The sequence below is a fragment of the Trematomus bernacchii genome, unplaced genomic scaffold, assembly GCF_902827165.1.
Source record: "Trematomus bernacchii unplaced genomic scaffold, fTreBer1.1, whole genome shotgun sequence".
In the NCBI taxonomy this organism is placed as follows: domain Eukaryota; kingdom Metazoa; phylum Chordata; class Actinopteri; order Perciformes; family Nototheniidae; genus Trematomus; species Trematomus bernacchii.
In genome coordinates, this window is record NW_022987739.1 from 27,264,888 (window position 1) to 27,292,387 (window position 27,500).

Consider the following 27,500-nt stretch of genomic DNA (forward strand, 5'->3'; position numbering starts at 1 on the left):
CTATCCCACCACATTTCTCGTTTTCCTCGCTGTTTTTTTTCATTTTACATGATGAATAATACCCCCCTGTTATTTAAATCCGCGACAATTTCGACCTTTTTATTGTGTGAGTGGATCCTTAAATGAACATCCGCTGCCATAAAAGCCAATTAATCCCGTTGCATGTGTATGCAGAGAAAGGAGAAGGGTGGCGGTGGTGGTGGTGGGGGGTGATTGCGAAAAAGCTGCACAGAAAAATAGATTTTATTCACATCAGCTGGATAAATGCATCATAATAGGGGCTGTATATGCACACATGGGGTCGATTTCTTCGCCGTTATTCGCTGTGCATGTGTGATTTTGACGGTGCTGCATGCATCGCCGCGGGGCCTGCAGAGCTCCGACTCCCAGCCTGATGCGCAGGTTGTCCGGGGAGCAGCAGCCTCTCTCAGCCGGGTGACAGCGCCTCTCAGCCGGGCTTTAGTGCTGCAGATCCGAGGCCAGGCGTGCAGAGCTGACACCAGCAGCAAGGCGTGGCATTCATATAGCATTACATTACATTACCACATTACACAAGCCCAGGGGCGTGCTACCCTGCAGCTGCCTCACTACTCATTATATGTTTTTTTTATTTATTTTATGCTGTATATTTTATTTTTATTTTATCGTACCAATTAATTTTGTCTTATGTATTCCTTTATTTTTCCGAGAGGGATCATTATTTATTTTAGTTTGATCCGAGGTGGATTTCTTGTTCTCTGTTTAATTTGTAATGTGGGCCATTTTGTTAAAGCACTTTGGGCTGCACCTGCTGTATGGAAAGTGCTATATGAATAAAGCTTTATTGTTATTCACTTTAAAAAAAAGGCACAGTGTATTTAAATCTATGTATTAGATGTGGCTGCATCACTGTGGTGTTTCGTCTGCTCTAGTAAGAAGCATGCTCAGGGTTTTGCCCCAAGTCCCATTTAAAAGACATTTAAAAATTCAGCATAATCAGACATGCAGGCCTGCCATCTGTCTGTCTGCCTGCAGGTCAGCCTGTCTCACCATCTTGTCCCTCCCAGGGTAGGAAAAGAGATCAATATCACTGTACAGTTTTGGCTCTACATTTGAAATTTGGAGCCATTTACATACACAGTTACACATTTTTGCCGCCTTATTTGTGTTTAATGTGGCAAATACCCTTTAGTTTGGCCACGATTATTCCAGACACTGTCTAGTGCTTTACTGCCTCACTGTCTGACTTCCAAGTAAACCTTAGTGGGAATCTTTATGGTTTATTGCACTTATTGTTCGTCGCTTTGGATAAAAGCGTCAGCTAAATGCAATGTAATGTATTGTGAACCTGAAGAAGCCATGACCTTCTGCTGGTACAACTGGCGGTCTACTTAAAAATATGAAATTCCAAATTATAGGTAGTAATATTGTGTTCAACCGATGCCACACTTAACATTAGTGTTAATTGAATCACTATTTTATATAAGTAAACGTCTTGAAAATAGACATGTTTCAGTGCAAAGTTCAACTCTAAAGCTGGTTGTGGTGGTTAGATGTTGGCTTGGTGGGTTCTGTGGTTTTATGGCTATGGCTTGATGGTTGCTCTATTTATTGCCATGGCAGCTTTTGTCAAAACATATATTCCTAAATGTTCTTACGTAGGAATGATGCAGATTACATTGTCAGTGTTAATGCACAATATTTTAATCATGCACAGGGCCATGTATGAAAATATGTTCCTATAAACTATGACTATAGATGCAAGGATTAATGATCCAACCCTCGAAGTGGATTTATATTTCTGTGCCATGGAGTACAGCAGTTCAGTCGTAGATCCTGAGTATAAGATGAATAAGTAGATATTTTTTATCCACTGACAGCTCAAGTGTGCCAGGAATTCCTGTTTAAAGATTGATTGGCTAATCTATTTGTGTTGGCTGTGGTGTTGGCCTGCCTTTTGGCAAAAGGTTGAGCCAGCATCGACTCTTCTATCTGGGTCTCATTGCAATGAATGAGGATGCTGTCCTTAAGATACACCTTTATTGTGAAATTCCCATAGCGTGTCTGCACCACCGTTTCCTTTCAAGCCCAGTGATGCATTTTTTTAATCATCTTTTAGTTGCCTTTTTGTCAATTAATGTAAGGGACACTGATTGTGTTGCATGCACAGACGATAACCTCTCAAATCGATGAAAGGCTTTGCAATTGAAATCATATCATTGCAGTATTTGTGATATTAGGACATGTGGTGCACCCATAAATGCATCCCTATTTGCTGGTGCTGGGGATTCTCCTCAGTAACCAGGCTCATCAGAGATGTAGTTTAATCATTCGGACAGAATTGAGACGTCCAATCTCTAGTGCAGCAGAGTGGAGCAGGATGCAGCGTCTCCCTGTACTGCTGAGGGTTAACTGGAGTATAAAAATCCTTACTGCCCTACTTCAACTAAAGGCTGCTCTTCCTGCCAGCCTGAGCTTCACATCACAGACTGCAGGCTCCATGTTTCTGATTCGCTGTCCTTCACTGTCGGTTAGAGCTCATCTCATGCTGTCTCTGCACCCAATGATGCAGTTCTTAGTTCAGCTGTGTGACTGTCTTTGGATTTCATCTTGATTGAGTTTTCATAGTTAGTGTTCTTTTATCCTATTGATGCCATTTGAGAAGGTGGTTATCATCAGCAGCTGTTAGCATCAAGTCTCTTTTTATATTGGAGCTTATATGCCTACTGTGATCGTGATGGCGGATGCTGATGTAAAACATTGTTTAATACCTGGTCGATACAGAAACTTAATTTTTAAGCCTCTATATTCCCATAACTGTTTTATTCTACAATATAACATCTATTGGATTATGCATACTACATTTCCTACGTACATTAGGAAGCAACATCTTATCTACACCTAATCTATACTGATCATATGAACTAATACTAATCTTTGCCCCAGGGTCCATCCCCACAACTCACCCCCTATATCCATCCTCATCCCTCATTATTATCATCAATGCTACACAAATCAAGAGTGTGAAAGACAGCGAAAGACCCGATAACAACATTATCAACCATTTCTAAAATCCCCTTTCTCGTTTGAATACCTCACAAAAACAGTTCTTTGTATTTTCAAACTCTCTGATATTTGTACTTTGTGTAAATATCGTCCTCCGTACATTCCACAAGTTCACATCAGTGTGCTGTTTTGCACAAACAGGAAATGATATAGGACTCCAACCTATTAACGTCAATCAAAACCGTTGGAATGTCACAGACGATTAAACTTCTCAGAGATATAAAATGTTTTTTAAGAAGTTTTCCTAAAGCTGTTTCACCATAATTTGTTTTTGCTTTAATATTTTGCAGCCGTAAGCAGCTCCCCCTTCTCCCTCTCATTTTGCATGTGGCAAAGGATTCAAACATGAAGAGTTCATTAAACGATTACTGATATTTTTGAGCGTAACGTTTTATGTGTCCAGCATGAAAACACCAGATGTCTCTGTTCAGGTCGTTCCCCCCCAACACAACTCAAGTAAAAAAACACTTACCACTGTTCATATCATCAAGTGTAATGCTAACATTGCCATGAAATGAATTAAGTACATTCATTTTTCCAAGAGGTTGATTTTAATCCATGGACTCTCCTATAGCACCAGTGACAACCAATGGGGGAATGTAGAATTCACATACTAAAGTAAAATACCCTCAACTTTGTACTTGAGTATTTCCCTTTTTTGCAACCTATTTGTGTCTTCTCTACATCTCAAAGGCTAATTTTGTAGTTTTTAAAGAGGCCCTATTATTCTTTTTGGGGTTCTCCTTTTTGTGTGGCATGTAAATGGTCTGCAAAAGGCTCAAATCCCTGTGTTCCCTCCAGAGGGAGTTTCTCTCCCACACACTCCATTGTTTAGTTCCTGAACTTAGTGACGTCATTATGTAAACCTTGCACTTCTATTGGCTAGCGCTCCAACACATTGTACGTGATAGCTAAGAGGCGGGACAATCTCTTAGCGGGTGACCAATCACAACAGAGCCGGCCAGCTAACCAATCAGAGCAGACTGGGCTCTGGTTTCAGACAGAGGGTGAAAAGAGGTGCTGCAGCACAGACAGTATGAGAAAAATAAAGAGCTTTTTGAACATTAAAGCATGGAGACATGTCACAGTAGAGATACTACATACTGATATACACCTGAACATCAGCAGGAGAGGACTCTTTAAAGTAGAGACACTACATACTGATATACACCTGAACATCAGCAGGAGAGGACTCTTTAAAGTAGAGACACTACATACTGATATACACCTGAACATCAGCAGGAGAGGACTATACACCTGAACATCAGCAGGAGAGGACTCTTTAAAGTAGAGACACTACATACTGATATACACCTGAACATCAGCAGAGAGGACTCTTTAAAGTAGAGACACTACATACTGATACACACCTGAACATCAGCAGGAGAGGCTCTTTAAAGTAGAGACACTACATACTGATATACCTGAACATCATCAGAGAGGACTCTTTAAAGTAGAGATACTACATACTGATATACACCTGAACATCAGCAGGAGAGGACTCTTTAAAGTAGAGACACTACATACTGATACACCTGAACATCAGCAGGAGAGGACTCTTTAAAGTAGAGACACTACATACTGATACACACCTGAACATCAGCAGGAGAGGACTCTTTAAAGTAGAGACACTACATACTGATATACACCTGAACATCAGCAGGAGAGGACTCTTTAAAGTAGAGACACTACATACTGATATACACCTGAACATCAGCAGGAGAGGACTCTTTAAAGTAGAGATACTACATACTGATATACACCTGAACATCAGCAGGAGAGGACTCTTTAAAGTAGAGACCTTCATACTGATATGAACCTGAAAATGAGAATAATTGGGCCCCTTTAATTTACATTTGCCGTCAATTGAAAAAAAAAGAAAAAGGTTTTGGACTTTTCCGATAGACTGAAGGATACCGTGTTTCTTAGTGTGGTTGAGACAATCTTCTTCTTAAGCTTTTTAAAGTCTTTAAAAAGCCTCTTGGATCAGCTGAAAAATGCATCGTCACAAAGCTGAAAAAGCTGTTTTCTACTAAAACAAAAAAAAATGTGACTTCTTAAAGATATGTGGTTCTTGCACGACCAAGCTACAAACAAATGATCTTATAGACTATGATGACCTAGCTGATTAAACTAACCAACAGTTTTAAAGGAGTCAAACAGATCTACAGCAATACAATGCAACATAATGCAGCAGTAATATGAATCCGGCAACATTAGTGAAACCCTGACTTCAGTACATTTTACTGATAAATCTTGCATCCTTTACTAAAGTAAGGTATTTAAATATTAATTCGACCCTTGGTTACCACCCACAAAGCAATATATCTACTTTGCATCTGATATATACAGTATGGGGTCGAAGTAATATGGGTTGAATAACTTTGGATAACTCTCTGATCATAGTTCGTACAGTGTTCTAGCTTGAATAAGTTCATTAGAGTGTTGTGGGAATTGAACATCTGCATTTGCAGGCCTGCGGTGTGTTTGGTGGACATCTTCTGGCAGCTCTGCATTCCTCTTGTTAACATCACTCTTAATGGTCTGCTTACATCTGTATCAGCTGCTGTGGTGCAGTTTAGAATATCCTCAGTGGTGGCTATGAGAGGTCACATCAGGTCACCATCTGACATTGTTTCTTTCTTCATTTCTGCCTCTGTCTCACGCCAAGTGTATGAAAATCATCCCTGCTTTTCTCAGGATTCAGGAATTCCTTCTGGTCCCAGGGGTCAGACAGACAGACAGACAGACAGTCAGACAGACAGACAGAGAGACAGACAGAGAGACAGAGAGACAGACAGGAAGACCGAGTGTGAAGAAACAACAGAGCAGAGCAGAGGGACAATCCAGGCTTTTAGTTAAAGGAATCATATAATGCTTATTGAACATTTCATACTTTTCTACTAGAATATGTTTACATGCGTTAATGTTAAAAACACATATGTTTCTCAGTGTCTGAACCACTCAGTTTTTAGCGCCTGTTTCTTATTTAGTATGCTTTATTTGTTGTGAATGTTACTCGATCTTAACGTGTTGAATAAGGAATGTTTTGACACAATTCGTCCTTGGTGCATTCAAGAAAGCTCAGATATTCGAGATGTATTATTTTGCCCCTACAGACACATGTCTCTGAAGGACATAACATGTCAAATTTATCAAAGTGCAGATTGTCCCATTACGTTAAATTGGATTAAAAAACACAGCAACTAGCATACTTAATAGCATGGGTTCCACTTAGGTGATCATTGGGTGGTGCAAGTGGGGAACTTTGTCCTCCTTAAAACAACAAATATTTGGCAAATATGTTATATTAACAAACAAGGGAAGAACACAGTTAAGTAAACCAGCAGAGGGTTGACTACGCGAGCAAAGACTCAACAAGAAACAGAAAACAAAGTGCAAGCATTGCAGACTCCTGTGAAATAAAACAAGTCAATGTGGAGCTGAAGGACTCCATCTCTGGAGAAATGAAAGACTTCTGATTCCGAGCGGGATATTAAGGAATTCTAATCTAAGGATTAACAACAAGATGTGGAGGGGACAATTAGCACAAGAGTTCTTGGTGCATTTAAGAAAGCTCAGACATTTGAGATGTAACATTTGTTTTCCGTACAAAGACATCATGTTAATGCAAGAACATACCATCACTGTAAGTCAAGTGTATCATTTTCACATGTCCATTACCTTTTATTTGATTTTAAATGAGAACCCAAATGTAAACTTAATAGCGTATTCTGTATTCTATAAGAGTGTATTCTGCTGTAGTGGAGTGTAATGCAGCACTCTGTAGTGGTTTATAGTGCAGTGTGTTTTGCCTGTGTCAGTGCTGAACCTGCAAGAGACACTCACACATTAAACAGCATCAGGAGGAGCAGGAAACTGGAGATGGTGTGTGTGTGGGGGTGTGTGCCTTTTTAATAAGGTCAAAATCCAATCGAGAAAAACTGAAAGCCATTCTATGACAATAAGAGGTTAAACAAATTATATTAGGATCAACTAAAACATAATTCAGTGGAAGTAGTTAGGGTTTATTTGCACAATAATGATGTACAAAATAATGTAATTAACAAATTGGTAATCACTGTTTAAATACATTTGAGGACATTTTAAGGTCACAGCATTACATAAACAAAACATCCTTGTGTGTGTGTGTGTGTGTGTGTGTGTGTGTGTGTGTGTGTGTGTGTGTGTGGTGTGTGTGTGTGTGTGTGTGTGTGTGTGTGTGTGTGTGTGTGTGTGTGTGTGTGTGTGTGTGTGTTGTGTTGTGTGTGGTGTGTGGTGTGTGTGTGGGTGTGTGTGTGTGTGTGTGTGTGTGTGTGTGTGTGTGGGTTGTGTGTGTGTGTGGTGTGGTGTGTGTTGTGTGTGGTGTGTGTGTGTGTGTGTGTGTGTGTGTGTGTGTGTGTGTGTGTGTGTGTGTGTGTGTCATATTAAAGCTGATATGTGTTTTTGTGTGTGTGTGTGCTGATACAAAATAAATGTCTTTTTGGCTGTTTTGTTGTTGAAACAGGCGACTCGCAGCTGAATGCAATGACTCAGCCTGTGTGCGTGGGTGTCTTCCACACACACACACACATGGAGGCAAACACATTGTGTTAATGGACTAACCAGATGAGGTAACTGTACTCCAGTTCCCTTTGTCTCCACTTAGTTATTTTCTCTGTAAAATAAACAAAATGGATTCATGCACAAACGGCAGAACAGTAAAACAAATCCTAATGGCTTTTAGTATTTACATTTTTCTCACATTTCAAAGAAAGTAAAGGATTTCACTGGTACGATTGGATCTCCGATACATTTTCCATGACCAGGGAAACCCTTTGGAGGTCAGGGATGCAGTTTAGAAAGCTGAGGTTGGTCTAAAGGACATTCCTCTCATAAGTCCCGTGACGTGGTCAAAGAAACAAGGAATTGTAGGAAAACAAACTAGAAGAAACATTTCTCCCCTGGTGGGCTCGGTCGGTCGTCACTTTGAAAAATCCAGTCAGCTGAGTATACAAAATGAAAAGACAGAAAATAATTTAGGTTTCTTATAAACAGGCCTAATGTGTATTTCATACTTAAAGGTGGGGTAGGTAATTTTGGAGAAACCAGCTCGGGTGCGCTAGAATTTGAAAATACACAACCGGAAAAAATCTGCCACTTCCTTACAGAGCCCCTCCTCCAACACACACGAACGATCACATGACCAATGAGGGCACGAGATAAGTTTGTGCACAGATGGAAGGCTGACAGGCAGGTAGGCCATCCAGTTATTTTAGCCGGGCCGGATCAGATGATTGGTCGTGCTTTTTACAGCGCCACGGCTTCCACAGATGACATTTTTTTATGTATTTATTGTCAAAGGCATTTAATATATTGATTGCTATCGGGATGTTAAGAGCATTCCATGGAATATAACAAAAAGTGTTTCTGAAATAAATTACATACCCCACCTTTAACTATAAAAAATGGTTTTAAGGTGTTTATATTTTGCTTATTTTCAGGTTCATACTTTTATGCGAGAAAGAGACTCTATTTTTTCTTTAAAACGAAAAAAGCTCAGTCTGCTCTGATTGGTCGGTTTCTCCAGGTCTTACACATTTACTGTTTTGGCGTATATGCACCGCTTATGCACTTAATGCTGATGTATAAGAACAAGCCCAAAGACAAGCTTTGATTCAAATCAGGAATTATATGATCTGAATAAACTGTAAACAACATAAAAAATCTAACAAAATACTTGAAGCTGTTATTTGATATATGATACTATAGACACAATAGAGTGGTGCAGTGATGACATATTTGTGTATGCCGACTCAGAAGTTAGCATCGCAAGGCTCCATCGACAAAAAGCAATGGGATTATTCCATTAGATTTCAGTATATTGCAGAGAATAAGCTCCCTGTGGCCAACACGTGTTTGTGTGTTTTGTCCTGCAGGATAATCTTCACATATTAACTTAAAGTGGACCTATCATGCTATATTTGAAACATATATTGTTGGGCCATACCGATATAAAACATGTCTGTGAAGTTTTTTTTTCAAAATACCAAACAGATCATGCATTTTAGCCATGCCTCATTTCGCTCTATTTGCTCTTTTCCAGCCCTGTTTTTGCAAGGGCTGATTCTGTGAGAAGTCTTCTTCGCTGCTTTTGTGGCAGACTACAGCACCACTTACAGGCCTGGCATATGTACTACAGCGTCTCCAGCGCTTTCGAGCGGTCTCTCATTCCCCTGATAGGTGGAGAGTTGCCCATAGGCGGAGCACCCCTTTTCTGACGTCAGAAAATTCAAATAATAATCAGCTCCGTTGCAGCCCCGTTTTTAGAGATTTGGGTATGGAGGAAAAGAGAGGGTTGTGTTGTCTGACACTTGGTGAGTTCCCTGACACACCGGGGACACATATTCATGTATAAAAGACGTACAAAAGTGCATTTTGCATGATAGGTCCCCTTTAACTTTCTGCTTTTTGAAGCGTAAACACATCCCAGTAAAAGACAACAACGTAATGCTATTAACACACTATCACATCCTACATGGCCGTGCATCACCAACGCTAAGCTAAACGTGGCAAATTTTCGGCGTGATGTTTAATAGTTTATTTAGTCACTTGTTAGCAACAGCTGTTTTTAGGACACATACAAGCTTTGGGAACTTACCAATGGGGTATATTTACTGACATATTTTATCTAATTCAAATGTCTTCAGCTTGTGATAACCACAGACCTTATTTCACGTGTCTAACCCCAAACATGTTCAAAACAATGTTGAAATTGAGACGGAAAAAGCCTTTCCAGGTTTTAGGATTCCTGCACCGCTCTATTGACACATTTTGGATGTTGTCAAAAAGATAAAATACTCAGCGTGAACTTTAAGCGATAATTAAGATTAGAAGTTTTTACCCTGAAGTTATTTTCATTTGCAGATTTCCAATTTTCTAAAAGCAATGCAGTTTTGAATAAACATTAAAAGCTGAATAGTTCTGCATTGAGAAAAAATAGCTTCTAAATATCCCAACATCACGGCTTTAGCTTTGTTTTCATCCCTTCCTTCAGAGTTTTGTTCTTGCAGAGGGAAATGTTGTGTGGATCTCTGTGGCTTTGGACAGGATTTTGTCCAGATTCCCTTCATCTCCTCAGCTTGAAGAAAAAAGTGAGTATACAGAGACGGCAGCACTGTCTGTCTCTCTTTAACTCAGGACAGATGTGGATCATTCTGCTGCGGTGTTACTGGCACAGCCCTACGTCTTGGAAAAAATGTAATCTAGTTTCTTTCTTTGTTTTTTTTATTCTCTTATTTTTCCCCTTTTTGTGGTTTTTCCTCAGCTATATTATTCTCGCCAAGCCTCTCTCTCTTTTTGTCTCATTGTGTCTCTATGGTCCCTCGCCCTTCGTGGAGGTCCAGGGCAGAATGTGCTGCTGGGAATCAGGACTGATGTCTGACTTCCGTTGTTTTTTAGACGTTTTTTCACTTTTCATGAACAGTCTGCCTCGGAGGGAGTTCCTTAATTTAAATCCAGGAAAACTTTATTGTCCATCAGAAGGCAATAGAGATTTGTGTTTGAAATGGCCCCCAACTCTAAAAACACAAACACAGAAAGAAAATACTTACAAAATAGTGTATTAAAGTAATAAGTAAAAGATAACAAACTGTCCTTCACTGCAAACACTCGCTGCTACAACAACCCCGCTGCTGCAGATCAACTCTTTACAACATCAGGAGGATACGTCCCCTCCTGACCCAGAAAGCGGCGCAACTTCTGGTCCAGGCTCTCGTCAGCTCACGCCTAGACTACTGCAACTCCCTCCTGGCTGGCTCTACCTGCATGTGCCATCCGACCTCTGCAGCTCATCCAGAATGCAGCGGCTCGTCTGGTCTTCAACCTTCCTAACTTTTCCCCACCACACCACACTGCTCCTCCCGCTCCCTTCACTGGCTTCCAGTAACTGCTAGAATCCACTTCAAGACACTGGTACTTGCCGTACCATGATGTGAATGGATCTGCCCCTTCCTACATCCAGGACATGGTTAAACCATACACCCCAGCACGTGCACTCCGCTCTGCATCCAGCCAACGGCTCGCTGCACCCGCACTGCGAGGGGGGACCCAAGTTTCCCATCAGCAAAACACGGGGTTTGCTATCCTGGCTCCAAAATGGTGGAATGAGCTCCCCATTTGACATCAGGACATCAGAAAGCCTACACCATCTTCAGGCGCAGACTGAAAACTCATCTCTTTCGACTCCACTCTCGAGCAATAAAATGACTAACAAGCACTTATATACTAATAAAGGACTGGCTGATCTAAAGCTAGTAGCACTTGAAATGTTTTGGCTCTATGAAACCTGATGTACTATATGATTCTGTTTTCTTTCTTCTAGTTTGTATCTTCTTGGTCAGAATGCACTTATTGTAAGTCGCTTTGGATAAAAGCGTCAGCTAAATGCAATGAAATGTAATGTAAAGTAATATCACAATTTTACTTTGGTATAGTACAACAGTATTACCAAGAAAGTGTCAGAGATGTTGGTTTTATACTACAAAGGTGTAGGAAGTATTTAATGTAAGCTGGTTGAGGTTTATATGAGGTAACAGCCCCTATTAGCATACCCCATACTGTTTCAGTCAATAGGTAACATGAAATGAAAGCACATAAAGGGCAAAAAACACATTTAGAGGTCACTGACTGTTTGAGTGTCCTACTCTTTACATATAGTCATCACAATTATTTACATGTGGTTGTCCGCTGGCTTGATAATTCCCATCATCCCACGCTTCCATACAGGGTCGTTACAGTCTGACTTTTCTTATAGTTTTTATTCAGAGACCTCTAATTCTTGAACCATAAATAGTGTACTGTACGGTTAAAAACACATCAAATCTTAATAACATTTTCAGAAAAAGGGAGGGAAACTGAGAGCCAGACATGATCACAGCCAGACGAATAATCCACAGGCAGCATGATTACTGTTGGAAAGAGTGACGCTAGCTGTTAGCTAGCCTGTTAGCTTCACAATGTAGAACAAAGCGGTAAAACAAGTCGCAGTGCTAATTATACCCGAGCTGTAACACACAGCCTTTGATGTGTGTGGCATTGATGTTATTATTATAAAGTGTGTGTGCGTGTGTGTGGTGTGTGTGTGTGTGTGTGCGTGTGTGTGTGTGTGTGTGTTAAACAGTGAGAGTGTGTTTGGGGTTTGACGGTTGGTCGGTCGGCTTGGTTTTGAAGTAACTGTTGACATAGTAAGTTGTGAGTGTGTGTGTGGATGGGTGTGTGTGTGTGTCCGTTGGCTTGAAGAAACTGTTGATACTGTAAGCCTGTCTGTTTTCCATTGCTCATACTTAGAGAGAAAAGTACAGCCATTCAACCTGTGTTTTGTGAGCGTGTGTGTGGTGTTAATGTTATGGCTCAGTGTACGCCTGGAACAGCTACTGTTTTTCTGTTCTGGCTTTTTGATATGTGAAAACACACGCACTTGCACGTGAAGGGGCTGCAGACCTCACCACAGACGGCTCTCCAGTACAGATGGAAAGTATGCGCGCCTCCTGTCTGTCTGCCCACTTTGTCTCAGTGTGGATGTGCATTAATACTGCAGGATGTGTCTGAGTGGAGAGAGTTGGTCAGCTGTGAATGAGGTCGTGGTTTCTCCTGTGTAGCCCACTGACACACAGCAACGACTCATATACAACATTTTATTTTTGGAATTTGACTCCACAATATCTGCAGAAGAATCAAGTGTGGTTGCCAGCTCAAATCCTCCTGCATGTTTAGGAAAAATGTGTGGATGGAAAGTGGATGAGGATTTAGCTCGCCTACGTCAGCAGTTACTGTGTAGGTGTCTTTGAGCAAGGAACAGTCCGCCCAAAGCTCTTCAACTCTGTATAAAAACAGATGTACTTCTCACTGTATGGTCCTTCCTGTGGCCAACTCTATAAGGCTGATGATGTGACGACATATCCAAATATTTATAGCAGCTTAAATAGAGTGGAATAATTTCCCCTGGACTTTGCTATTTCTACGGTCCTGTTCAGACCTGTTGTTAACATGCTTTTCTGGTGGTCTGATGATAGGTGTATAGGATAGATCTCTTGGTGTCGGTGGGACTATAGCCAAAAAGCATTGAGGATTAATATAGATCGGATTGCATGTAATGAAATAAGGTTGTTCGATAGGCCGCCATTGTCAGAATGTGCGTCTATTTACAGTGTACTGTATGTGCAAATGTATATATATATTTTTTCAATTATTTGATCGTTTCCCCTAGACTTTGCTATTTCTATGGTCCTGTTCAGAGCGGTTGTTTCTCTCACTATAGTCAGTATGATTTTTATCTTCTGTGGAACTGCAGAACAGATTCCAGACCAAATGTCCTTACAGGGACAATTAAATATATTGTTGCAACGTATTGTAACCATATTACGGAAATTGACAGTCGTTCTATTTAAAAATGACGGTTTTGCAGGATCCTGATCAGTAGTCTGTAGTGTTTTAACTCAATTATTTAGTATAGAATCAGCTTGCCTTGAATCCTGCCTGTGAGTAAAAGTACCAGGTACTTTCAACAACTTTTCTTAATGCAAATCAAAACGAAGCAAGACAAGTTGAGTGGAGTAAAGCCATACCATGCAGTGGAAACAGGCATTTGCATTCTTCCGCACAAGATAGAACCCTAAATTGCTCTCAATGCATTTACATAGGGAAGACATTGCAGCTAATTGACGTTTCTGATCTGGGAGTGCATTTCATTTGATGCATGCATTAGATAAATCCTAATAGTGTCACAACAGAAGTGAATTATAAACTCACAGTGCCAGCCAACAGCCTGATGGGAAGTTTCTGACTGTTGGGTTGGTTTAATTGTTCCTGGCAGGTGAGGCGGTGCCGGGGACAGAGTTTTAACCCGTGGACTTGTTTGAACTGGAGCCGGTCTGATGGTTTTTAGCTGAGTCAGACTCTCTCATTCTTTGCACTGTCATTATACGATTAGCTCGCTAACTCTGCAGAAGTGTGTGTCATCTCTGTGTATGGCTTTATGTGCCTGAGCAGGTTTTTCAGTATGGAAACTTATCACACGTCTCATCCTCCTACTCGAGCTGGCAAGACGTCTTACTACGTGTTCAACATTCACACACATTTGCATGAAAACTACTCCCACAGATCACACTTTCTGCCATTATTTCTTCACTCTTTTTCCATGTCTTTCTCCCGTTAAAAAGAGTTGCTGCAGATGTTGATTCTGGCAGGAATCATTTCAACCGAGGACAGGCAGAAGTGGAAGTTTTTCATACTGAGGCTTTTAGTTTGGGTGTCACTGTGTGTATTGTAGGAACAACTGCCATGTAATGGGAGCCTAAATGTGTCTAGTTTTGAAGGTTTTTTGTTAGGGTTTAATGTCAGCAATCTGGGGGGTATTTTAAACAAGTGTGGACATTTGTGGTTGTACTGGCTGACGGCGCCAAAATACGTACTTGATTAATTATTGCTTATATTAATTGCTGTTTTGAACTAGCCTTATCATCCACATAGATATGTACATTATTAATCTGAAAATAATTAAAAAATACATAGGTATATACTGCAACAGGCTGCTAACTACAAGCACGGCGCCATCTTACAAGAAGATTTCCATGTATTTCTGTCAACTGTTATGCACATTTTAAGCACATTTCCTGCATATAAAATGGAATTTGAATGTCTCCATCATTACCTTAAGGCAAAACAAGAGGACATTTGTGTTTTTCAAAGCAACTAATACCCTGATTTGTAAAAGAGATGCTGGTAGGAAGATTTTGTTTCCTTTGAACGGAGCCAGGCTTGCCTTTTCCCTTTTATTAAATTAAGCTACCAATATATATATAGACATGACTTAATAACTGCCGTTGAGTTTATTGGAAGTTTGGGTTTCTATCAGCATTTATTCTGCCAGTAATAGCTGGCCAGTTACTTGGTAAATGTACCCTGTGCATAACAGTCTGTAGATCTTAACTTACACTTATAACACGCAGTTAATACTTAAAGTGGACCTATCATGCTATATTGAATATATAGTGTAGGACCATACCTATATAAGGCATATTTATACTTTTTATTTTTCAAAATACCAAACAGATCATGCATTTTAGCCATGCCTCATTTTGCTCAATTTGAAAAATGTTTAGCTCTGTTTTTGCAAGGGGCTGATTCTGTGAGAACAGCACCACCTAACAGGCCTGGCATATGTACTACAGCGTCTCCAGCGCTTTCGAGCGGCAATGGCCGCCGTGGCCCAACCCCACATTCCCCTGATAGGTGGAGAGTTGGCCCAATAGCCGTAGCGCCACCGTCCTGACGTCAGGACAGTGTTCAAATCTGGATCAGTTTTTATCAGATCCGTTGCAGCCCCTTTTTTAGAGATTTGGGTATGGAGGAAAATAGAGAGGGTTGTGTTTTCTGACACTTGGTGAGTTTCCCTGGAACACCGGGGACACATATTCATGTATAAAGACGTACAAAAGTGCATTTTGCATGATAGGTCCCCTTTAAGGTTAGTTTCTATTATTGATTAATCTGACAAATTATTTCCCTGATGTCAAGAAAATAGTTAGAAACTTCCTTTCCAGTTTCTGAAGTGCCAAGGTGATGTGCTGTTGTGTCAGTCCGAACCCAAAGATATCCACTTAAATATAATAATCCAACTGAAAAAAGCATGACATCTTCATATTTTGAGACTGAAAACAGCCTTTTCCGGGCATTTTTGCTTGAAAAATCCCTTGATGATGAATTGATTATCAAAATAGATATCAACTTATCAATGAAGACTTCTCAAAAAACGGAGAACAGCAGGAAAAACCATATCATTGAAAGGCTAAAACCCAGCATTGCTTTAAACGATGAATTGACAGACTAGTTGGCCGCTATTTTTGTTGTCGATGGACTCAATTGATTAGTCAACTGTAATGTCTGAACATTACTCAATCGTTGAAGCTCTACTTTGCAGAGCTTTGGATACAGAACCAGAACCCTGTCAGTCCTACGCTCTTCCTCTTCCCACGCTCTCATCCTCCCCTCAGCAATAGTTTAAACCCAGTAGCTCAGTGACCTTGTATTGAGTGTATGAGACCGTGTTCATCTTCTGTATGTGTGTGTGTGTGTGTGTGTGTGTGTGTGTGTGTGTGTGTGTGTGTGTGTGTGGTGTGTGTGTGTGTGTGTGTGTGTGTGTGTGTGTGGTGTGTGTGGTGGTGTGTGTGTGTGTGTGTTGTGTGTGTGTGTGTGTGTGTGTGTGTGGTGTGTGTGTGTGGTGTGTGGTGTGTGTGTGTGTGTGGTGTGTGTGTGTGTGTGTGGTGTGTGTGTGTGTGTGTGTGTTGTGTGTGTGTGTGGGGTGGTGTGTGTGTGTGTGTGTGTGTGTGTGTGTGTGTGGTGTGTGTGTGTGTGTGGCAAGCAGAGTGCTGTGATTCTTCCTGACAGTTCTGCAGTGCGTCCCCTCCACTGCAGCAATGCTAAACCTGTGTTAGCGCATGTGTGTGTCTGCATGTTGGTACTTTAGCTTGAATGTATAAGGACACATCTTAACGACTGTCTGCATTGTGAAGGGATCCTTGTGAGCTCACTGTGTATTAAACCATAATGTGTTCTCATGTGTTCACAGCCACCCATCAGATGTCAGCCTGTAGATGCACACTGACTTGTGATAAACCATTTCTTGAGACACACACGATCAAATTCCCTGCCCTTACCCACACTGTGTTGCCAATTTATATTTATCTGCTGATTGTTTTTCTTGATTTAATCAGTCAGAAAGAGGTGCCAAAATGCGAAAATAAAGCCATGATAATAATCATCACCTTTTAGAAGCCAGGACCGGAGATTTTTGATCATTTTTTATTTTAAAATAATCACAAACACTGATTAATCTTCTGTCAATAATCAAGTAGTTTCAGCTGGAGTTGACAGCGATGAAAACTGATGTGCTGAGCATGTTTGGTTGGTCCATAAACTGTATATTTCGGACCAACCAAACGGTTTGCTATCCTGGCTCCAAAATGGTGGAATGAGCTCCCCATTGACATCAGGACAGAAGAAAGCTTACACATCTTCCGGCGCAGACTGAAAACTCATCTCTTTCGACTCCACTTCGAGCGATAGAATTGCTAACAAAGCACTTATATACTAATAAAGAACTGGCTTATCTCAACTGGCTTATCTAAAGCCTGTTGAGTAGCACTTGAAATGTTTTGGCTCTATGAAACCTGATGTACTTATGATTCTGGTTTCTTCAAGTTTGTATCTTCTTGGTCGAATGCACTTATTGTAAGTCGCTGATTGGATAAAAGCGTCAGCTAAATGCAATGTAATGTAATGTACTGTATAAAGGTTTGGTCATGCAGACAAACATATGTATCTGTCAACATTCATTTATTTCAATCAGAGTTTGTTTTACTGCTTCCTCTTCAGTCATTGAAGTACAGGAAGATATTGCATTTTCACTCTGACCCTTATGGAGGAAATATGTTTGCACAATGTTGGCATGTCAGCAATTCTTCAGCGTGCCAGATTGGATAAAGAGGAAGTGCCATCATCAAGCTGCAGATGTTTTGCACCCAGCAGTTGCAACATTTTAAACTATAATGTGACTTTAAATCCATCTTGATCATTACATTTTCTTCAGTGAAGGAGCATTTCTTAACATTAACACTGCAGTGTCTACAGATGATTACCAGTTGTATTCTATTTTATTTGATTCTATGTTTTCTGCCCTGAGTGCTGGCAGCTTGTGCCCTATTTGAATAAAACAAGCAGGCTGCAGATTCAACCCGAGGGTGTGTGTTAAGAGTGTGTGTGTAGTGTGCTGTGTTAGATGGGTTTTAAGTATATATGTTAGCTTGTTGCCAGGCAGACCAGTATATAATTTCTTTATGCATGTCAGCTGTAAGGCACTGGCAGTGTTGAGGGTTTGATTCCCAGTGGGCCTGTGACCTGAGACACAGTGTGGAGTAGATTTAAAATGTCGAGCTGTCTCTCTATATGTCTGCGGCCTTCAGCTGCTGTAGACTAAACTGACTGCTGGCGAGAGACAAGCTGTTCTAAATAGGTGCGTTAGGGGGGTTATCTAACACCCCTATGCCTTAAGCTTCTCAGCTGCAAGTACTGTATGTCTCACACACACACACACACACGCACCTGAGGAAGATTTAAATTGGAGCCTGTGATCATTATGGAATAATTTGTTCACACACACACACACCCACACACCACCACTCCTACAGGCTAAAATGAACTCATATTTCCCAGTTATGCAGTGTTCAGTGAACATTCCCAGTACAAGCACCGGACTACAACGTGACTGTTTGAACTTGAACTGACACCTACTGCTTTTATAACAATAACCATTTTCAAGAAAAAAAAAAAAGTTAGTTCTAAGTAGATATAAACAGCAACATACAAATAAATAACTGTTTATTACATATTTAGGTTTTGATTTAAATATGAATTATGCTACGTATATAAGTTATGTTATTGAGCAGAGCTTATTCAGTCTCATTCAAACTCATGTTGCTTTTTGTAGACGCTAGTGTATTATAGTGTCAAGTAGTCATTTAAGGAACTAGTAAGTTGTTATTGTCGTTTGCCTGACTGTTTAAGCTCCCTTCAGATGTACTGGATTAGATGAACAGACTTGGAGTCACATAAATATACTGGCATTTACTCGCACTGCCATACTGATCTTTAAAAGAGCACATCTGATTCTGGTTGAAGTTTCCTTTTTCTGAATCCAAACTGTTTCTACCCCAAAACCTCTCTTTACATAACCTGTAAAACCCTTAGTGTCCGCACAATAACAACACTCATATGAGAATTGACTGATTTACGCAATGCATTAAAATGTGTAACAATGTCTTATTGTTTCAATTAAATGTTTGCCAATTATTCAGATAATTTGTTGTGGAAACTCGCATCATGGCAGTAGAAACACTATTAACTGCAGAAAGTAGATTTCCAACTCTCATTATGATGGAGAGGTAAAGCCATTGTTTTCAATCTGTGATTTTAAAGCCTCCGTTTTGGCAGGTCATGTTGTTTCATAATACCCTTTAATGCTCCGGTTAGGCAACAGAAGAGTATTAAATCAGCTGGAGGGAGAGCTGAGTCTCAGTATTAAAAAGCCTCAGAAAAACATTTTAATATTCAACAGAAAACAATGACCTCAAGACTATAAAAGATATTTAGCATCTTTAGCAAACCAACTCAAAATCAACTACATTGACGGCCCGTCCACACGGCGGCGTGCGTTGAAGCTTCAACGCTTCTGCCCATTCACTTTGAATGGGTTGACGTCACGCTTCGCCAAACTGCATTGTGGGAGCATCGCTTCGCTTTGGTCGCGTTGCTCGCTTCAAAAGTTGAGCAATGTTCAACTTTTGAAGCTTCGACGGAAGCGTCAGCCAATCGAATCATATGCTCTAGCCAATCAAACCGCGTGCTTGTGTGTCCAGGGCGGGAGATTCATGTGATTGGTTGTTGGTCGAGCTTCAGACACGCCCGCCGGCAAGCTTCAACGCACGCCGCCGTGTGGACGCTGCGTAAGGTTGAAGTAATGGCTAAAAGGATCAAAAGGATCAACTGTTAGTTTTACTCGAAACTGGCCATTTCTTTTGATAAGATGGGGAAACTTGAATCTGAAAAGATATGCATGAGGTCCTATTTCTTGGATATAAAGATATGGCAACCACAAAAATTGGTTGATTATTTAAATCCAAGTCAACCAATAAGGAAAAACAACTACAACATCAATCGAATAATACATCTATACCAATTGTTTGCGTCATCTTTTTAGAGAAATATGCCAAACGTTCTCTGGTTTCAACTTCTCAAAACTGAGGATTACCTCTTCTTTTCCTTTTAATGATTGTCAGCTGAAGCTTTATAACAAATTGTATATCGTTTTTAGAATCAAATCAAGTGTGATGCCTTGGTTTGAATGCAGCTTGTACAAGGGGCAAAATAAAGCTACAATGGGGTCTTTAATCATCATTCTCAATTGTTTACTAATAACAGCTAGTGCACTTTATTTGTTTTCTTTTGTTGGTGTTTTAAAGGCCAACGCAGAGGTACAAGTATCCAGCTGTTTGCTATTAATCCTGGTAGACAAAAGGCAATGAACAATCCCAAACCAACAAATAAACTGTTACAGGAAAGACGATCCACCAGATCGTCGGAAAACTCTGAATCAAAGACACTCATTAAGAGACACTAACCACAACTTAATGATATTTTTAGCACGAACAGAGTGTGATTAACCCACAATCAAAGACATTCAGCACACTGATCCTCCTAGAGTTATTTACAGAGGGCAGATGGTCAACCACGAGCTGTTTTGACACAGAGTTATTAGCTAATACTTCATTATCCTTTCTTGTGGTTGCAACACAGCGGGATGAGGAACTGTTTTAAATGACACATCAGATTTTAATTCCTGGAATGAGTTGCATGTCACAACCACTTGTGTCCATCTGGATGTTACCACATGAAGGAAGGATGCATAAAGTACAAAAGTTCATGGACAGGGAACTCCGACATATGGTTTCAGTTAAACATTATGTTGCTATGGCAATCTTTACTAACACGGTTCCAAGTTTTTACGAAACTTTTTCGATCCACAATTTTGTTTATCCTTCTTATTCGAAGAAACCATCATTATCTACAGAATCTGGGACAGTCTTTTATTTATTTGATATTATTATGTTTTAATGACCAATTTTGTGCCAGCTAGCAATTTTTATTACATTTTTTGTGTTTTATCCAGTACTGTTTTCCAGTAGAAACCTTCATTGGCCTTCCCCTGTCTTCAACTACAGTAGCAGTGTGTTAAGCTTGCATAGCTGTGCGCTTACAGCTAAGAGCCATTCTTTGTACCATGTATAATCTTTCCATTAGCTAGTACAAACCTTCAGGCTAACCAGTGGACACTTTTTATCTAGTAATAGTTTCTGGATGTCAATGGCACAAGTCATGAGCTACATCAGGTATTTTTACGAGATTTGTTGGCAATAACAAATTACATCGGCATGTTGCAGACACATTTCCAGGTTCAGGTCGTAGGCTAGTTGTTTTTATCCAAAGACTGAGAATTCAATGTGTAACCTTGACGAACTGAGGCTCTGCAATGGTAGAAAGCAGATAATCATGCTTTGGTCCCAACAACGGTGTTCTTGTTGTTTCAACCATCAGCTACTGATCATATGAGAGCAGCTAATGATCTTATGCAAGCAAGGGTTGGAGTGTGTTGTTTTGCTATGTGCATGTGACATGTTGGGGTTTGGTTTTTATGACATGGTTAGTTTGTGAACACACACATCCATTCATTCTACTCCCTTTGCTTGTGTACGATTCCCGATAAAGGTCAGACATGACTACTGCATGACATGATAAGCTGTGAAGTGTAAAATGTCACCAATTGTATCTGATGCGGGAAAATAAGCAAGGAAAATAGAAATGAAACGAATGGATTCAGAGAGCGGATGTAAAGGAGAGCAGTGGGTCGAGAGGGACTATGGGAGTGTATTTAAGTTGTTGCCTGTCAGTTATTTTTAGGTCACACATATCCAGCCTGCTCAGCATGATAGAAAACACACACACTAGTGCCACCTGCTGACAGGACATTTGGTGTGTATACAGCTGCTAGGGTGTGTGTGTGTGGTTGTAGATTTGGCCTTTGATGGGGCTAGGCTACCAGTTTCCCCTGCTTCCAGTTAGCTAGGCAATGAATACTGGACCCACAAAGATGACACACACAAAAACATACATGCATTTTTCCAAAGATGACTTAGTGTTTATCAAAAAACTATGACTGATTACAATCCGGAAATATTTAACCATCAGCCTCCAAAGCAAATTATAAAGTGTGATTTTCACATCACACTTTAAGAAGCAAGGAGGAAGTTTGCTTGCTTCCCTGTCAGTCAAAAGGAAATGTGTATGTAATAATACAAATGCTCTCTCTGTCTCTCTGGGTATCTCTGATTCCTCCACTCTGCCGTGTTGGAGCGGGACTGAGCAGTGTTAGCCGACCAAAGGTAAACAACATGAAAACCACTCTTCTTTTCCAGATATCTCACTGTCATATATGGAAAGTTACAGTATGATCTGTTTACATGTGCTTCTCTGAACTTGATTGTATGATAGTGTTCAATTGAGTGTGCAGTACGATTCTATTCACATGCCTAGATGGTTCGTGGTCTGTCACCCTATATAATCAAAAGTGTGTGGACTTTTTTGGTTCTTCTTGCCTTGGGCTGCTGATGTTGGTTTTGGGCTAGGCACCTCAAGGAAATATATTGGCGCTTTCTCAAGCCATCGTCCTTTTGGCTAGTCTGAACGAGTGAAATTGAAACTGCTGGTTTGTTTTCTATTTAGTCTGGTTTTTGGTTTCACAGTGCCATATTAAGGCAAACCAACACAAAAAAAGATTGCTAAAGGATTGCTGTGTAGAAGCGCTGAAATCTGCCTCTTCAATGCAAATAATCTGTACTTTGAATATTGCTTTTACTGTACACAAATCTGTTTAGTCTTATTTCAAAATTACGCATGTTCGACTTCAATCTTTTGCTGAAGTCCCACTTTGTCCTTTCCTTCTTATATTATCCTCTCCTTTACCTGTGTCCAGCTCAACAGATAAATACTGTAGGTTTCTCTTTGAAATGGTCAAGGATCACCTCTTACAAATGGTCTCTGGTTAATTCTGAGTTCACAATTGTCCAAACAAACCTGACCGAGGGTGGAATCAAACCAGGGTTTTATTTAAACTTACTAATGATGCAATATACAACTAAAAGGGAACTCAAAGAGGACAAACTTTGGCCAAGGCCGTTTCAATAAGAGTAGAATAATGCTTTTTCTCCCCCTTTGATCCGGATCTGCTTCAAACTACTGGGTTCTTCCTCGGACCTTGCTACAACCTTTCACCTAGTTCCAGGAAAATCGCAGTATAGTTTTTTCATGATCCTGCTGACAAACAGAAAACATAACCTCATCGGCAGAATTATTTATATTTAAGATACCATAGTGATTCCAACTTTGTACCTGTAGTTTGGGGTACCGTTGCCCTTTTTTAACATCACAATGCCCTGTAAACATGGTCAGCTGTATATAGAAATAGTTTTCCCAGCTTGTTGTGACAGAACTTGAAACCTTGCCTGACCTCCACCCCATCTAACCCCTGTAGGATGAACTTAATCCCAGTCTAAAGCCATGCTTCATCACCCAACATTGGTGGGCTGACGCGCTAATCCTGTTGTGGCTAAGGTTAAAACATCTGATGGAAAGCCCTAAACTAGAAGAGTGGAGCATTAATACCCATCATTTTGGAATGAGAAGTCCAACAACCATTTTAAGTTTGGCTATAACGTTTAATTGTCCATATTTTTTGGGCCATATAGTTAATTTGGTTCCAAAATGTTATGTTTGCTAGTGTTACTACCTCTACTTCTTGACCACGTCTGAGTCATCCTGTTTCCCTTCTTGGCTGTAACGTTATATAATCTGGTCTTTGGGGTCTGGAAAGTTTTAGCTGACATCTGGTTCAGACATACTGTAGAACACTTGTTATTATCGCAGTGCTCATATTTGAGGCATACCAAAAGTACAGCATATCTAGCGTCCTGTACATCACTTTTTCCTGTTTGGTCTGTACGAAAAACCAGGCCAGCCAGCACTCAACTGATGGTTAGACAGCTATGTGGAGGTTTCCAAAATAAATGTTCTTGTAGTGATTTATGACAATTAATCATTCCCAGGCTCTTATGGGCTTTTGTGTTCTTCACGCTTCGTGTTCATCTCCGTTGAAATTGGTGGAAAACTAAATGTCTTGTGGCACGAGCTCCAATGTTTACCCACAGCCAACTCTCGAGAGCCAGGATCATAAATCTGAGGCAGCTCAAACTAATTCCTCAAAACTAAGAAACAGTCCATTTTATTATACAAATGGGTTTAGTGGAATATAAATAGTGGAATGTGAGATGATACTCTTTGTTTGCTTCCATTTTTTCTGTGCAGTCTTCTAAAAAGAGGACTTTAAGTAGTGTAGTTTTAGCCAAAATAAAACTGTTCAAATGTGTTCATAAAGTCACTGTAAGTGTTGAGTCTCTTCTAGCTTCATTTTAACAAAATAAATGTAGTTGCAAACACATTTAGTCATAGTTTTGTTTTATAAAAATACTAGGGCTGTCAAGTTAACGCGTTTAATAACGCGCTTAACGCAAAAAAAAATTAACGCCACTCAATTCTTTAATGCGATATTAACGCATGTGTATTTTTTTGTCCTCGGCCGCCCCGTTAGTTTTCAGAGCGCATCAAGTTTAAAATACCATCTACAAGCTGATGCTGACAGCCCCCCCGCTCCTGCAGCCCGCTTGTGGCAGACCACACTTCCACGCTCACCGGCAGGCCCGGACTGGCCATCGGGAGGACGGGAGGCGGGAGGGGAGTGTGTATGTGTGGCGCGACTCGCCGGGAGCGAGGCACACCTTACGTGTTGTTGTTGTTTAGCGCAGCTAGCTAGCACCAGATGCTAACGGATATAAGGAGCTGTTTCAATGACATTTCGCCGACAACTGCGCGCCAGAGCACTTGACTTTATGCAGGTAGCCAGACAGTGGGACATTGTACGAAAAGTCAGCACACTCGGCACGGATAGTACGCTACATGATTGCAGCGTCCAGGCAGCTCCCATTCGGAGCATATATGCCTTGAGCGGCACATAGCTCCAACGATCACAGTGTCTACACACACACACACACACACACACACACACACACAACACACACACACACCACACACACAACCACCACACACACACACACACACACAGTATTATTGTATGAGAGGTTCCAGGTTTGAATTGAGGCGAATATTTGTCATGTTCAGAGGTTGTTGTGTTTAATATTCATGAGAATATTGTCATTGTTCAAATGATAATAAACAAACATATAAAGCATATTTGTCCACTCATATGTTGATAAGAGTATTAAAAACTTGAAAAATATCCCTCTAAGGTACATTTAGAACAGATAAAAAATGTGCGATTAATTGCGATTAACTATGGACAATCATGCGATTAATCGCGATTAAATATTTTAATCGACTGACAGCCCTAAAAAATACTACTGTCTAGCAGAGCCTGAAACATCTGCAAAACTCACAAATGTATAGATATATAAACAAGATATATCTATGGATACAGTGTTAAAACAAACAACATGGCCCAAACAGCTACTCGTGTCAATTTGGGAAATTCTGATTTGGGTACACAAATATGATTCATGTTTATGATTGCTAAAAAAAGGTTTTCCTACAACTATTTCCAAGGTAATTAAGGACTTTCAGCTCGACCATGATCGACTTTTGTGCATTTGTTTCAGCCATATACCGTGTGACAATAATCTTCATATTTGTATAGACACTGTTTGTGAAGAAGGAGAACATTGGTAAAGGTTTGGAAACACTTTGTTGGGGAATTTTGTTTCTGTGAAGATCCAAGCGTGTGTTCAGAATTTAAAGAGTGTGTGTATATGTGTGTGTGGATACTGCCCTGTTATCATTAGGTTTGAGTGAGTTTAGCTGCACACACACAGCTGCAGCGCCATGGGCAGTACTGATGATCATATCAAACTGATGTGTGTGTGTACATATAAATATCCACTGTGCGTGGTTGTGGGCTTTTGAAGGAGTGGCTTGGGCTCCCCGCTGTTTGGTTTGGCACGATTATAGCAATGTAAAAATATATACTCTGGAGCAGGGCTTCTCAAACTCCGGATCCGGACCGAACTGCAAATCAATCCGGACCGAACCCTGTGTCCCATTATAAAAAATAAAAAAAAAAACAAATTCTGATTCTGATAAATTAATGTACATCATTGTTTACGCGCGTCTTTGTCTCTGACGCATTGTGAGAATGAACGTGCATATATATTTACCTTGTGTGCGCGAGCGTGACACGCATTGCAGACTGCAAGTTAACTGCGACTTTCTAATGCCCTTTTTTGCCGAGGGTTCAAGGCATTGGCTACAGACAAACAGTGCCATTTCTCCCACTAGTTCAAGCCACCATACTGTATGTATGTATTGAATGTGTGTGTGTGTGTATATTACAGGGGCGCCGTTTGCCGACAGGCAAGGCAGGCAAGTGCTTGGACCAGAAGGGGGGCCCCAAAGAAGGTAGATTAAGAAGGTCCACAGCAACGACAACATGAAACACCCTTTAATTTACTGCAACGACATGTCGGGAAACCCCCTCAAAGGGGCCCCATGCATAGAGCGCCGTAAGAACCATTTTCTTAATTTCAGTTTCGTTGCTCCGCTCCGGGGGGGGGGTGACTTTGTACTTTACTGGCATCGATCCGGACCAGTGACCTTGTTTAAAGTTCACAAGTGGACCTTTAAAAAGTTTGAGTACCCCTGCTCTAGAGAGAGATGTCTTATCATCATAGAATTCAATGAGACTGAAGCTGAGGGCATGAGGATGATATCAGAAACGCCTCAGCAAAGTTAACCCACATGTACAGTATGTCCTCCCAATTAGGGGGTTGCTGAAGCTGGGAGACTTCTTTCAGGAGTAGTTTGGGCTCTTTTGTGACCTAAATATCTTGTGCCAGTAATAATATTGTAAAAAGTTCAGTTAGCTTTGGTGAGTTCACATAGTTGTCTCGAGAAAACTCCTCACATGTATTCAAGTATCAAATGTGTTTTCAGACCTGTTTTGTGGAGCAGTTAATATTCTTACAGAGGAGGTGAAATAAATCTGGAAGGAGCAACACCGCTAATAAGCTATGATAGCTTCCGCCATTTTGGATTCTCTGGCTCTCTGTTCCCTCAAAGGTCAGCCCTGTCAAGATAGCTTACCATTTGTTAATACAGCACATTTGCATTTGGAAGTTCCCCGAAGATTAACTTGACCTGAAAAATTCAAGTTGATTTACTCTGCTGATGCTGTAAATCAGGGTTGCCCAACTTTGGGTACCTGGCTGGAGTGAGATTTTGATATCATGGGTTTAATTACACATAATATGTGCACTAAATGACTGCTATCGTGTCAGCAGCGGGACCTTAGCATAAATATAGGATATATATATACAATATATACAAATACACAATATTGGACACAGACTATAAAGGGCACAACGTTTCATTCACTAATGAAAGTCAAACATGTTGTTTCCACTGTTTTATTGTGTGCCTGTCGCGATAAGCAATTCATTGACTTATCGTACGATAAATGAAAATGAACTCGATAACTTTTCTGACCTCGATAACTTGCCATTTACATGAGGATGTGACTAGCAGTTTGAAAGGATGTACTTGAATTATTATTATATATTATCATTATGTCAGTGGTCTAAAATGGTCATACAACGGTGCCCGACAATATTATCGTTTATCGCAATAATTTCTGGGAAAATGTATCCAACAAATTAATTATCGTGAGAGGCCTATACATGAAACAC

The 27,500-nt window shown here is 40.4% G+C and overlaps 1 protein-coding gene across 1 annotated transcript in view; it reads left to right on the forward strand.

Moving 5' to 3' along the window:
• raph1a (Ras association (RalGDS/AF-6) and pleckstrin homology domains 1a) overlaps window positions 1-27,500 on the forward strand; it is a 73,804-nt gene that overhangs the window by 241 nt on the left and 46,063 nt on the right. Inside the window, 2 exon segments of the mRNA XM_034146496.1 lie at window positions 2,591-2,597; window positions 22,023-22,076. The gene's annotated coding sequence lies outside the window, so the exon portion shown is untranslated.